Source organism: Coenobita brevimanus, chromosome 21 (assembly GCF_032717465.1).
Source record: "Coenobita brevimanus isolate Jiangsu-jjx chromosome 21, ASM3271746v2, whole genome shotgun sequence".
Lineage (NCBI taxonomy): Eukaryota > Metazoa > Arthropoda > Malacostraca > Decapoda > Coenobitidae > Coenobita > Coenobita brevimanus.
In genome coordinates, this window is record NC_136974.1 from 38399914 (window position 1) to 38412846 (window position 12933).

Here is a 12933-nt window from a genome sequence, read left to right on the forward strand (position 1 = left end):
TATCAGTGTCTTTTTCTTCCTTATTGTACCACCATCTTCGCTGCTTCCACACTTATCTTTATCATCACAACCACTCTTTTCATCATCAGCATATCAACACCACTTCTCCTCCTCCTCCTTCTCCTCCTCCTCCTCCTCCTCCTTCTCCTCCAATCAGTTCCGTATCAGTGCCTGCTTATCACCATCCACCCTGTTTCTTTTATTGATGATGCTCTTGGTGTGCAAAAATGAACAGTCCTAGTTAACTATGTCCTATCAAAGTGGTCAGAATATCAGGTATTGTCACCAGCAATATGACTGAGTAAAGTAAACGAGAAGCATTACTGTAGGTTGACTGAGGTGTTGATGTAGATGTGCTTGAAAATATTAGAAGTACTTTGAGGTAGTTGGACCATGTGGAGAGGATGGAGAATGAGAAGCTGACTGGGAGGGTATATGTGAGAGATGGAGGGGGAGCTAGAGGATGAGATGGAGGGATGAGGCTGTGGCGTACTTAATGTCTGACTTCGCTCATATCTTTGATTTGGGTAAGAATAATCTTGTTTTTAATGCTTCAAAAACTCAGTTCTTATGTCTTTTGACCCATCAAAGTGTACCACAAGAATATCCGTTAATTTTTTACAGTATTCAACTCAATCCTCCATCAACTTTGAATGTACTTTGGGTTTCATTCTCTTGGGATTTATCTTGAAAAGATCATATTAACTCTCTTGTAAAATCTGCTTCCAAGAGATTAGGTGTGCTAAGTCGACTACGTGCCTTCTTTACCCCAGCTCAGTTGTTGACTTTTATACGCAGGTTTTATTTGCCCCTGTGTAGAATACAACTCTCATGTGTGGTCAGGCTCCCCACATACATCTCTTCTCAACAAGGCAGAGTCAAAGGCTTTTCATCTCTTTAACTCTCCTCCTTTTACTGAACCCCATCAACCTCCGTCTCATTGCCTCACTGCTACATCTTTATCTCTTTGCTGTTGCTACTTCAATGGTCACTGATCCTTTGAACTGTCTGCTAATGTCCCTCCACCACCATGGCGGGCATGTGGCATAGCACCCTTCTAACGGCAAACTCTTATCTCTTTTCTGTTCAACTCTCCAATGCAAGAGTGAACTGTTACTCTCAGTCCTTCATGTATGCAACAGGTAAACTCTGGAACTGTCATCTTCAGTCTTTATTTTGTACTGTCTGTAATCTCCAGTCTTTGAAATGCAATCTATCCAGTCATCTTGAAATGAACAAATCTTAAATTTGGCTCTTTACTTACTTCTTCATCCCCCTTCCCCAGTAGGGACAGTTCGTGGACTTATAACCATTAGTTCCTTCTTCCTTGCATTAAAAAAATAATAATAATAAAAAAATAAAAATAAATAAATAAGAAGGTAGTGCAAGTTGGAAAGAGGGCAGCCTGGTAGCAGAGGACAGGGTGACATAGAGGTAATTTATTTTGGGCCACCCCTTCTGGGTTTAAGGCGTCTAGCTGTAGATAGATAAAAAATACTTTCTTCATATTCATTGCAGTACTGCATCATCATTATCATCATGATTATTGCCATTGCTGTATATCTTTTTTCATCATGATCATTAGAGAGGGAGAGAGAAGAAAGCACAAACACTAATGCTTGTTTTTTCTTGCAGTAATCACAGAAAGAGATGCCCTGGCCCGCACAAAGAGCCCATTTTGTGTCCAGCTCTACTACTCTCTACAGACAGTTTCTAATGTATATCTGGTAGGCAAGATTTTTTTTAGCATTATTTTGCATAATTTTTGAGGGACCAGTTTGTGGTATTTAATTGCCTGGTAATTTTTAGATCTATGCTTCTTTCTCCCTAACTTGTCCCAAATTTTCATCTGTTTCCTTGTTTTGTGTAGCTCAGTGGCAGAAAAAGACAGTACAGTACTATGGCTCTACATCCTTTCAGCACTTCGTAGTGACTAATATCATACTCTAGTGTTAATCTCTTGTTACAGGTCAACATTCAGGTTGGAGAGATGGCAGTTTTATGTTTAGTAAGAGTGAAAAGAGTATACTATTGTAAGCTTTAAAGGTGACAGGTAAACTGTGGAATTGTCAGGACTCCATATTATAAATACAAATCATAACAGAGAACATGATGGATTGATAGATAGCTAGATAGACAGAGCACCAGACAAGGTGTGGGAATGGGAAATTAGCTTGCAACTCTTTAAGTGAAGGAATGTTGATCGTGCAATGGAAGCAGTACATACACACAGACATACAGTATTCTAGAAGCTTCCACGACAGTATGGCACACGTGACACAACCCCTGCTAAACGAGAATGTAGGAATCAGAGCTCAGAAAGGGACTGGCCATAGAACCGGCAGGTAGTGGAGAGAGCGAATAAGAAGAGGGGTCCATACGCTAACAACTTAGACTTTCTCTGAAGATAATATATCAAGATCAACTCCCTGTATTCATCTTTAACACCTCCTGCTCTTCAATTACCAAAATAACTTTAACCAAAACTCAAGACTTAAATATTACAAGACTAAAGAGTTATATATATATAAATGGTGGCTATGAAGTCCAACAGAATTAATGGACCATTGTTGTATAATCATTATCTGTATACTGCACTGAAATATTTCAAGGCATTTATTTGCTGGATAAGAAATCAACATCATCATCCACATTTTTTTCCCACCTGATTCTGATGTTGAATAAGAAATTGTATTGTTTTGTTTATGAAGGCCTGAACATGCTTGCATGCATCGGCCTTGGTCGCCTAATGGTGGCTCTTCATGCTGCTTAGAGTATAGGGGTTCAACCAGTACGCATCATACAATATCACAGAGCATTGTATAACACGAGGGAAATCGCATATCATAAGTGCAGCATAACGGAACACGTTTTTGCTCTATCTGTTCATCCGGGAAATATGTAAATAATTCCCAGGAAACCAACCATGTCCACCACAGTGACCAACAGGTAGCAATGCATGCTACAAAGCTGCTGTCCAAATAATTGTAGGGCTTGAATCATGTTGCATGCAGGTTGTGTTACTTGGCTCAGGAGTCCATCCACCCACTGTGGATTAGTAGGTAAAGTGAGTCCTTAGGGTAACACTAAAGGGGATATCTGTGGCAACCAGGATAATGCAGAGGCCTTGTATCTCGGTATAGTGGCTAAATAAACTGCCACATAATCAAAGACCTGAGTTACAAAGTACCTAGGGAGGTAACTATGGTGATGCAGTGACTTTGTATCCCAGGATAGTGACTGATTAATTCACCACAGGCTCAAAGAGATGAGCACTGCAGCTTAACACCTAATGGCATCGGCATCCACCATTTATATACATAAATCATTTTCTGAATCTGGTAGTGTAGTGGATTACTTGGCAGAGTTGATTAATTTTCTGTCCTGGTTAGGATGATGATGATGATGATGAGGAGGAGGAAAACTGCATTGAAATACTTCTTCAGGGTTATTACAGGTGATCCATCTTTAACCAGATACCTTGAACCTGGAAAAGGTGTCTACAAATAAATTGTCTCCATTTTTCCCTGTCCTCCACTGTCAGACAGCACTCTCTCCAACAGGTGATGGAGTACTTAATTGGTGGTGATTTAAAGTCGTTGCTGACCATCTACGGGTACTTTGATGAGACCATGGCAACTTTTTATGCTGCTGAAGTGGCTCTCGCTCTGCACTACTTACACAGGTAACTTATGATTACACAGAAACGGTGAAGTGGTGATTAGGTGATAACAGTAGTTGTAGTAGCAGATGCAACCCAAATCATCTGAACATGAACCCAGCTGACTGCAGACTAAAGTTGTCCCACTCTGACAGTCCACCATCCTCTGTTGGGGGACAGGGAAGGAGTCAAGGGACATTTGTACAAGTGGGTAGCTCCACTGCCCAGTTATATCAGTGCCACCACATGAAGGTGTCTCTCTCCAGCACCTAATTTTTACAAAAAAATTCTGTCATTGTTAGTCTAAATCTCATGCATTATAGAACTACAATTCTTGTATTGATTACCTCATGGGCAGAAATGGTCTCCCTCATAATTCACCCTTAAGGTCATCAGTAGCTCTGTTATGATTGAGATTTGAACTCATGTTGATGTAGCATTTATTACTTAAAAATTAACCCTGGAATAATCTCTTGAAATTAACAAATCAAGTTTTGGGATAATCATGTTCAGATGTATGGAGGAGAGAGAAATGAAATATTTGTGGAAAAATGTGCCAGAAACTAAACTGTAGTTCATTCACCACTTGGCCCATTTTTTTTTTTTTTCCCTTTTATATCTTGTTTCTTGTAGTTCAGTGTCAAAAACAATAGTAGGGCTCAGCATCCTTTTCATGGCACTTCTTAGTGGTTAACATCATATTCTGTTATTCATCTCTTGTTACAAGGGATTATTCAAGATGGAGAGATGACAAGTTTAGTCCAAGTTAAATTGAAAAGGATATAGTAATTCCTCTTTTAACACACTTTCACTTGCCATGTTTTCATTGTAAAGCTGTAATTCAGAATAGGAACATTTTTCACTTAGCATGCTATTATTCATATTAAGTGATCAGTACGGGTCACACAAGCATAGATTGCTGTATATATATGGTATATATATATATATATATATATATATATATATATATATATATACAGTATATATATATATATATATATAATTATTTCTTTAACTTGCTTACAGGTTTTTACATTAAGTAAATACTAATACACTCAGTCACAACACATAAAAAACCATTTTGACAATTATTTGCAGCCTTAAATGTGATTTTTTTTTTTTTTAATATTCTGAGAATATAGTGTTTCTTTCAAGAACACAACATTCATTATGAATTTCACCTAACATGGTGGGTTTTAGGAACATATCTGTATTGTTGAGTGAGGTACTTTCTTTTTCTTTATGTTACAGTCATGGCATTGTCCACCGGGATGTTAAACCAGACAACCTTCTGCTTGACAACAAGGGTCACCTCAAACTGACAGACTTTGGCTTAAGCAAGATTACGCTACATAAAGGTAAGTGAGTTGTATGTGTGTTTATGGACTGAGGGGATTACCTACCACCTGTGCCAACCCCTTCATTAACAGAGAACCTTGTTATCTATTTATCTATCAAAATATCTATCTCCCTATCTGTCTGTCTGTTGCTGAACACCATAATTCTGAAAGTTATGGACACAAGTGGATCACCTTCATGTTATCTTTTCCTCCACCTTCGGCTGATATCTCCAGCTCACACTCTCTGTCTCAGATGTCTTCCCATCCTATCCCTCTGTTTCATTCTTGGTCTCCCTTTCCTCCATCTTGCTCACACACACTCTCCTAGTCAATATCTCTTTCTCCAGTCTCTCCATTTGGTCAGAATTATTTTGGTATTGTATCATCCCTTTAATCTGGGGGAGGTGGTGGCTGAATCGGTAGAGAGGTGACCTGCAGTCCTAATGGACCCAGGATGGAATCCCAGCTGGGACAGGGAACAGTTTAAGGATTTGAATTTCCTAAAAAGCAGACTTTCTTGATCTACCAGATGACCCGCCGACATGTTGTAAAAATACCCCTGCTAATACCAATACTGCACACCAATCCTGTGTGAGACAGCCCTAGCATGTATTCAATATGGATGGTGGGTGTTAGTGCCGAAGTGGTGACATGTGGAGGTGTAGGAGGACTGCTGGGCCTTGGGATAGGTCACTGCCCCCAAGTAATAGCCCTGCATGAAGCCTTTGCCCAGAGTCAGACAAGTAAAAAAAAAATAAAAAAATAAAATGGTTCAGAGGGGAAAAAAAGAAAAGGTGAGGGAGGGGGAGGCCAAGGATGAGATGGAGGGATGGAGTGGAGAGGTATATGAAAGACAGGGATGTGAGCTGGGTGCAGGGCAGTGAAATGGTGGGGGACAGGGCTATATGGAGGCGATTTGTTTGTGGCCACCCCTCGTGGGATTAAATCATCTGGCAATAGATGGATGGATAGATATGTCCAATATTTCTGCATACTGTACTTTCCTTTTCCCTTTTTGAGAATTTCTCTCACCCCATCTATACCCGTAAATAAAGGTCAGAAGGATGATGATGATGTCATCCTCATCATCTTTGGACCTCCTTTCCCACCCTGTAACTCCATTTCTTTTTTATTGAGGTGAAGATGTACTTGATGGGTTGATGATGATTGGCTGAATGCAACATGTCAAAAAAATATTTACTAGCCCAGATTTCCCCCTCAGATATTTGTTGTCAGTTAATAATGCTAGGTTATGAAGTAATGTTGCATTCAGCCAATAATCACCAGTCTGTCAAGTGGATCTTCACCTCGATAAAAAAAACTGAGTAGAGGGCAGGGTGAGGAGAAGCAACGTTCAGACAGCCCAAATTTGCTCAGTCCAATGGACTACACTTCCATTCACTCACCATTCAAGCCCCTGGAATCCTGGCTCTATCTGATATTCGAGAAACATTGACCACAATCTGTAGCTTCACATAAATGTATCCCATAGTACCATTTTGCTGACATTTATCATTACATCATTGTTCTGTTTCTTCTCTCCGGGATATGCAGTCATTTTAACTCTCAGGCTCCTGTGACTAGCACAGATGAATAAAGATAATCTGGTATTAGCTGGCATAGAAAATACTGGAGTTGTCCTTATCATGAGAGGGTTAAACAAACGTGTGATTATTTTTCTGTCTTAATAATAATTTGTTTTTATTTACATTTCAGATATTTCTTCAGTAACACCAACAGCCAGTCGGTGTGGACTTCGCTACATGAGGACTCCTGGACAGATTCTCTCACTCACTTCTCACCTATCATTTGTAAGTCCATTGGGATTCCAGGGGCTTCAGTGGTGAGTGAAAGAGACCGTGACCCAATTAATTGGGCAGACTTTTGCTAGTTCTCCTGTGAATTTTATTTATTTATTTATTTATTTATTTTATTTTTTTCTGGACCTGCCTCACCCCATCCTTAGGTGGGAAAAAAGGATTCAGTGATGATGATGATGATGATGGTGATGATGATAATGATAATGATAGTGGTATTGACAGTTATGATGAAACTGCCAGAAGCTAATGAGAGCTTTTTTAAACTAACCAACAATATTGGAGTAAGTCTGAAGGCATGTAGTCATGCATCATTAATTCAGAACCCTGAACTTGTTGTTATGGCCCCAGGCTTATTTGGATATGAAGCTGGTGGACTGCAGGCTGAAGTTTCCCATTTCTTGCAGTTTACAGTTCTTATATCAGGAGATAGGGAGGGAGGTGAGGAATGTTTGTATAACTGGGCATACATACATACATACATACATTAGTATGGTACAGTTGGCTGCAGAAATTCACTTCACTTTTTTATGTACAGTATGATATGAGCCTATCTATTTTAAATGGAAAAAGTTCCTTCAAAGTCAGTCAGAAAATAATAATTACATACAGTTATTAAATGCACATCCTTCAGTTCTTTACTGTATAGTGTAACCAGATCACAGGCACATATGATACAAGGATTCTTGAAGTGAATGTATGCTGTCAGCTCATGTGTATATGTGTAATCAATTCCTGTGTTAATTTACAGAGATCGGAAGACAGCAACATGACTTTTGACAGTCCATCAGTTAGTGAGCACAGTAACAGTAGTCTGATTAGCGTACGTCGAGCATCATTCAGAGGACGCAGCGTAAGCAGGATTACCTACAGGTATAATACAGCTTTTTCATCCTAAAAGGATACTGTGTTTGAAATTGAGGGGACTATGTAAGGTGTTCTTTTATTAACAAGACACTTTATGTATATATAGTATTGTCCAACTGAATTGTTTGGATGAATTCTTTACAGAGAAATGAATGTCAAGGGTTTGACATTTTTTAAAATTGACAGTTGTTGAACTGACTCAGTCTGATAAGTAATTATGAAGCTGTGTGTGGAAGGTGTGTTTGTGAGGTGTAGTTAGGATTCTACGGGACTTAATGTAGAACGCTAAACATGGGTATAATTTACGCGTGACGTCATGTGCATCTTGCGGTGTTCCCATGGAGGCAGGTTGCTGGGACCCTCTATAGCATCACCCTACCCTGTGTCTTGACAGGTTGGTCACTTTGCTCTGCTCTGTCTGGGTTTTTTCCATAGATCCACATTCGGGTACACCGCACCCATGTTTAGTGCTAATAGTTAGACAAAATTGGGTATATCGTGCCCAAGTTTAGTGGTTATGTAGTAAGTGCAACCATAATGTTTAATTATTTTCCCATTCAAGAAGTAAATAAAATGTTACAGAGTGACCATCGGTAAATCATCCTGAGCAATCTTGAAACTTGGCATGCAGGCAAAGAAAATGTCCATCTCAGGATGTAGTTGAAGATATTCCTTTCAATAATAGTAGTGATGACAACATTGATGAAGTAGAATTCGAGGAACAGTATGATAGTGACATGGATGCTGACTATGTTGTGTGACCAGATGAACTTAGTGAGAATGAAGACAGTGACTGACATTGTAGGCAAACAAAGGGGGCACGTGGTCGCACTGGTAGGTCTAGGCCTCCCCCCCCATCCTTTTGCCTGCTGCCGGCTCATCTAATACCCATGCCACCCATGCCTTCCCTGTTGTTGGCCCTTCTGCGTACCCTGCTGACTCTGATAACTCTGATGATCCTGCTGCTACCACCCCTGCTGCCACCCCTGCCACCACTTCTGATGCCACCCCTGCTCTGCTGCTGTTGTGAATAGTTAATATGTATATCACTTAGTGTTCATTTACAAGGAAAATCATTGGCTAAAACTGCATTATAGTGAAAAAAAGTAATTTTTAGTGTACCTGAAAAGGGCTCTTTTTTTCAGCTCTCTTCCCTACAATTTGTGCACCAACTGTGTGCTGGAGACTCCCTAAGGGCAGTGGCAACTTACCTTGGAAAGGTTAGGGGAAGTTTGAGGAAAATTGGCAGTCGATTTTTTGGGGGGTGATTTTTTTCGAAAATTTGTCAATTTTTCTTTATTTTTTAGTTTATTTATTTTTTTCTAAATTCAGTACTTATCTCATTTAAAGTAATTAGGAGTTCTTTATAGGTTTAACTAATACTAAGGTGCCTTAATTGTGTAACTTTATCATAATGAATATTCTTATTTACTATTTTCTTTTAATTTTCTAGTTGGATATAATATTCCCGAGTTTAGTGTTATTGTGACTAGAATATATGTTTAGTGTTCGCAAATGAATGTGTGTGTGGTTGAATAAGGCATGCTTTTGATGAGTTTTCCTGCTGTCATTTTTTTTCTTCTTTTTCTTGCTTTCTGGTCTGTACCTCACTTCACCTGCATCTGGGAAAATGGGGTAGGATGATGATAATGATTATATGTACCAGTTTGAATGGTTTTAAATAAATGGCATAATGGCCCCATATTTTTGTTTGATCATTAGAGCTGCTAATATACAGGGCACTAAGACTGCATTCTGTCCACAGCTGTCCTGACGGCACCCCCAAGATTCAAGGTTGTAGGCGACATGGATCCTACATCAGTCCCAGCACCAGTGGAAGGACCAGAAATGTTACTGCCAGCACCACCAGCCCTGCTGCTGCTCTGACCCCCACCATCAAAAAAGAGAGGATGCCAGTAGAAGGTTAGATCTCTGTCTTACCATTAACCTTTTCACAGCATTTATTCTTTCGTTTATTTTACTCTTGCTCCAGCTGATGAGTGGATGTTAATGTCTGTATAGAGTCAGGATTCTGTGGGTTTGAACAGGGATTGATAGTGTGGCCCATTTAACCTGTACAATCCTGCCTTTGGCATGGTGCCGACATTAAAAAGAAGTCTCACTTAATCCCACCTACGTGATGGTGCCGACAGCAAAATTCGAGCCCTGTAGCGTCTCAAATTGCTTCAGTCTAGCTAATTTTTTGCTAAGGAGTACCTTATCATATTGGGAACACTGTGCCCAAGCACTTGTAGCACTGAGTTTGGTTCTGGATGGGTGGGTAACATCAGTTAGCCACTGTGTGTCATAGCGTCAGGATATCGCGAAAAAGTGTCTGGGATTGGGTGGGTATAAAATTGCAAATATGCCTGGGATGGTATGGGTTAATTGGACAAACATTTGGCCAGGTTCCCTTTCTCTCCAGACTCTGCCTTACACCATCCATAGGAGGGAAAAGAGGCCTGGATGATGATGATGATGATGATGATGATAATAGTGATGGTGATATTATTCTGCAGTTTATGGTGATAGAGAAATATGTACAGTTAATACTGTAGCATATTACGAAAATATCAAGGTGTTAATAATGGCTGGCTTGCAGTGTTTTGTGTACCGGTATATTATTAACCCAACATCTGGTAGCATGGCACTGTCATCACTATCCCCAAACCCAACAAAGACCCCACGTTGGCTTCCTCACACTGCCCCATCACACTCCTCTGCACTCCCTCCAAAGTCACTGAACAACTGGTATTACAGTTAGTTACACCTCACAATCTAGTTCCATCACAACATGGTTTCAAGCCACTACACTCCACAAACACACTTCTCACAGACCTTACACAGAGAGTTTTTGATGGCATCAATTCAGCTAGGCCATCACACAGAACACTCCTAGTCACACTAGACATTAGCAAAATGGGGTTCCCTGTATACCATCTATAACCATTTTTACTTGGTGCTGGAGAGGGATGCCTTCATGTGGTGACACTGATAATCCTGGCCAGCTAAATGTGCATGGTTATAGAAATGTCCCTCAGCATCCACCCAATCACCAAAAAGGAGGATGGTAATCTGCAGAAGAGCAGTTTCATCCTACAGTTCATTGGGTTTACATTTCAGATGAGCCTGGAGGCACAGCAACAACAAATAGCCATCATTTACTGTGTTTTTCTTTTCCAGACACCCCAAATACCCGTAGTGGCACAGACTTCAGTGACTTAAAGAGACAGTTCCACTTCTCCAGTAACTGTACTCCAGACAAAGAGACTGGCTATGCCTCGGAACAAATCAACATGAAATTCAAAATGCCAACCCCTTTCCCAGTGGAACCACATATCTCCATTACATCTCCCAAATGCAATGACATCACTGAAGCAGCCAGCACAAAATTTAAAACACCGTCCCCTCATCGAGTGAACTCTAAAATACCTTTTGAACATGCCAACACAAAGTTCAAAACACCATCCCCCCACCCAGTGGAGTCACACATACCTTTCACATCTCCCAGGCGAAGTGATATCTCCAGTGACTTTGATGTATCATTGTCAAGTGATGTCGGGCATGAGAGTGGCATTCTACCCTTACCAGTTTTTCATTCAAGGGACAACAGCCTGGATGACATCAAGGAGGAGGCATCGGGTGATCTAACAAGCTCTCTGGGAAGCCCCACTCTAAAACAGTCTAGGAATATGGCAAATGAGGAGTTTCCCATCACAAGACAGTCTGGGAGTATGGCTAATGAAATTGAGCTTAAAGATATGTCAGATCCACAGTTTCCAATCCTAGAACAGGTCATTGAAATCAAGGAAGAGGCATCTGGTGACCTAGGAAGCTCAGATTCCTCTAATATAAGTACAAGCTCACCCAAAGAGTCAAAAGGAAAGCCACACAATCTAGATTTTATCCCTGAACCTCATTCACCTGTCCATATAATGTCAGACCCCCAGTTTTCCATCATAGGACAGACTGTGGATGTGGGGAATGAGTTTTCAATCATAAGACAGACTGATGATGATGTGAATATGGATAAGTGTGTGGTCAATTCAAACTCTCAATTTTCCACCACAGGGCAATTTAGGAATGTGGCAAAGGAGAAGATATCTGTAAAGTGTACTGTTACCATGTTTGGTGAAACAGCGATGGATGTAAAAGAAACTAATAACAAATGCATTCGACCTGGGATAAATGTAAAAGAATCAGACGTTACGGACATTTGTCCCAAGATGGATAGAAAAGAAGCCAGTGTCAAGTGTATTCAGCCTGTGATGGAAATTGAGGAAAATGAAAGCAAATATGTTTTCTCCACGATGGATGAAAAAGAAAAGATTATCAGGAGTGTTCAACCTGAAATGTATGTTGAAGAAACTGATATGAACTTCACTGTAAGAGAAATGGATGTGGAAGAAAACAGTGGCAGATTTGTTCAACCCTGTGAATATTCCACGGCAGAAGCAAGCACAGAATACTGTAGCTTAAGTGAGAGTGAGGGCACAGTGAATCGCCTGTGCAGCCGAACAGCCTCGTCAGAGTACAGCGATGTGTTCTTGGACAAAATTGTACCAGAGAGAGTGGATGAGTTTAACACAGAGAGCATGGCAAAATCTGACCTAGCAGGGGTTGAAAAAGTTGTTTTACTTCTCCCACGTGCAAAATCCTTGGAACACAGTGAAGTGTGCCTGGGTGGAGTGGTTTCAGAGGTGGAAAATGTGGATGCATTTGATGTTACAAAAGCCAAAGAAGCCAGTCCGGAGTCAGCAGAGTTCAGTGATGTATTCCTAGACAAAATGGTTCGAGAGAAAGCAGAGAACACTGATCTGGAAGTCAAAAAAACTGACCAGTCTCCCCCTCATGCCAAAAGTAGCACCAGGCCAAAATGTCACCCCAGACTTTGTGCGTTGTCCCAGCTGACTGATCATATGTCTCCTGTTGGAAACCCATCCATTATTGAACCAGGACTTTGTGGTACTTTTGGTACCATCATTGCCACGAGCTCACCAATCCCACCCAAAGCAGACAGTGTTGATGATAAGGAATTGTCACTTGCGTCTGAAGCACAGAAGTACTTAAGCAGTCTTGAATGCTCAGAAACCAAGGTTTGCAAGTCTGGGTTGACAGCAGTTATGAATCTAACCTCCTTATCACAAAGTACAGAGGAGAACATAGCTACAGTGAAATCAGGGCTAGCAATTACATCAGACTCCACCTTATCATTACAAAGTACAGAAAAGTACGTAAGTTTGGTTGA